Consider the following 2,891-nt stretch of genomic DNA (forward strand, 5'->3'; position numbering starts at 1 on the left):
GGTATATATTCACGATGGAGTACTACATGGCAATGAGAGGGAATGACATATGGCCATTTGTAGGAACGTGGATGGACCTTGAGGGTGTCATGCTGAGCGAAGTAAGCCAGGCAGAGAAAGACAGAAACCATATGTTTGCACTCATAGGTCTAACAGGAAAACGTGAGAGACCTAATGGAGAACCAGGGGGAGGGGAGGAAGGACAGAGAGTTGGGGAGAGAGAGGGATACAAAACTTGAGAGACTACTGAATGCTGAAAATGAACTGAGAGTTGAAGGGGAAGGGGGAGGGGTGAAAAGAGGTGGTGGTGATGGTGGAGGGCACTTATGGGGAAGAGCACTGGGTGTTGTATGGAAAACAACTTGACAATAAAATATTGAAAAAAAAAAGAACAAAATCTTGCCATTTGTAAAATACGTGTATGGAATTAGCATGTATTATGCTAAATGAAATAACTCAGTCAGAAAGATAAATATCATATGATTTAACTCATTTGTGGAATTTTAGAAATAAATCAGATGAATATAGGGGAAGAAAAGGAAAAATAAGATAAAACAGAGAGAGAGAGAAATGAAAAGAAGCTTAAATACAGAGAAGAAACTGAGGGTTGCTGAAGGGAAGGGGAGGGGGGAGGGGCTAAATGACCAATGGGCATTAAGGAGGATACGTGTTGGAATAGGCACTGAGTGTTATAAGTAAGTGATTAATCACTAAAATCTGTTCCTGAAATCATTATTAACTATATGTTAACCAACTTGCATTTACATGTTTTAAATAATAATGAATAAAATAAGTAAATTAGATAGATAGATAGATAGATAGATAGATTCAGTAAAGCAGTTGAACTTTATAAAAAATGAAACTCCAGCATATAAATAGAGGGATTAAGTTCCTTCATGATCTGGTTAAAGAATCACAATTTCTGTCTGTAAAGATTAAGCCTGCAATCACAGGTATTTCTTGAAAAATGGCCCTTTTATGGCTTCTGAAAAATACATTTAAAGCCTCCTTTATATCTGTGCTCCTCAGCTGGTAGATAAATGGATTTGACATGGTCTCTACCATCAAGTACATTACCAAGGCTGCTGCATTTGAGTGGGAACTCTGGGTGGCATCAGAGCTAAGGTACTATCCTAGGCTCATACAGTAATATAAAGAGACAACTGAGAGGTGATACCCACACATGGAAAATACTTTATACTTGCCCTGAGCTGATGGGATCCCATGTCTGCAGGAAACCGTCTTAGACTAAAAGTAAAGGACCCCAGGCAAGGGAGCATCACCAGCAGCATAGCTGCAAAATGCATTACTGTGTTATTAAGAAAGTTATCAATTTCCCCCAATTTGGAACGCTTTCAAAAAAAGAAAAGTATGGGGCACCTGGGTGGCTCAGTCGGTTAAGCCTCTGACTTCAGCTCAGGTCAGATCTCACGTTCGTGGGTTCGAGCCCCGCATCAGGCTCTGTGCTGACAGCTAGCTCAGAGCCTGGCCTGGAGCCTGTTTCCGGTTCTGTGTCTCCTTCTCTCTCTGTCCCTCCCCCTCTCATGCTTTGTCTCTCTCTGTATCAAAAATAAATAAAACATTTAAAAAATTATTAAAAAAAGAAAAAGTATAAAGTGCATTTAGATTAATCTCTGATATTCAATATAATTGAGGAAAAATTAAAAATAGTAGAACTCATAATTGCAAAAGTTTAAGAAACAACAGTCTTTGGTTTCCATCTTAATTTTACATTAATGTGCTTTCTTTCCTACACTGTAACATTTTAATAGAATGTGCTGCTTAAAAGTGTTGTTTGTTGATTAAAATTATTTAATGAGGGTAATGCATAAACAATGTTCATTTTCCAAATCTGATCCTATATGATAGGCTAAAAATAAATTAACTTTTGTTTAAAGCAAAAAAAAAAAAAGAAAAGAAAGTATTCAGGGGGCACTTGGGTGGCTCAGTCGGTTGAGCGTCTGGCTTCGGCTCAGGTCATGATCTCAGAGTTCATGGGTCGGAGCCCCACGTCAGCTCTGTGCTGACAGCTGGCTCAGAGCCTAGAACCTGCTTCAGATTCTGTACCTCCCTCTCTCTCTGACCCTCCCCTGCTCGCACTGTGTCTCTCTGTCTCTCAAAAATAAACTAAAAAAATAAAGAAAGAAAGTTATCAGAACAGTCAAGTCGGATCATCTGATTGAGTTCACAGAAAAAGTAGGGGATAAACTTCCCTGTACAGAGGGCAGCTGAAACACCATTAAGGTTTGTAACAAGGAATTCAGGACACTCATGATCCAGGACACCAGAGCCAACAGTTCACAGAGCCAGGGGTTCATGGTGACTTTGACTCTAGCACAGGAGTAGAGCCTTGCTTTCAAACCGTGCTCAACAGACCAGGACCTACAGCATCAACACCACCCGGAATCTTGTTAGAAATGCAGAGTCCCTGGAGACCTGATGAATCAGGATTGGTTTTTTAACTACAAATTCTAGTGATTTGTATGCACAATAAAGGTAGAGAAGTACTGGTCTAGAATAATATTTCCCACCTTCTCACTGTTGACATTTAGGGAGGGTGAATATTTGTATTGGGTGCTGTCCTATGGGTTATAGGGGTCTGGCAGCATCCCTTCACACATGGCCAAATATCTCCAGGGGTAAAATCATGCCTGATTGAGAGCCACTGTGCCAGGGTTTGAGAACTGGAAGCATCATGACAGAACTCCAATCAAGGCTTCATCCAGTACTATAGCTTAAAATATAAGTATACTTCATCCAGTAATACAGCATATATGTGTGTGTGTGTATGTGTGTGTGTGTGTGTATTCTTCATCCTCATTTTGCCACAGTGATAATAAATTTCTTCTAATTTCTTAAGCAATGAGAGTTATGAAGATGTCCTCTGTCAA

Source organism: Suricata suricatta, chromosome 12, assembly GCF_006229205.1.
Source record: "Suricata suricatta isolate VVHF042 chromosome 12, meerkat_22Aug2017_6uvM2_HiC, whole genome shotgun sequence".
Classification (NCBI taxonomy): Eukaryota; Metazoa; Chordata; class Mammalia; order Carnivora; family Herpestidae; genus Suricata; species Suricata suricatta.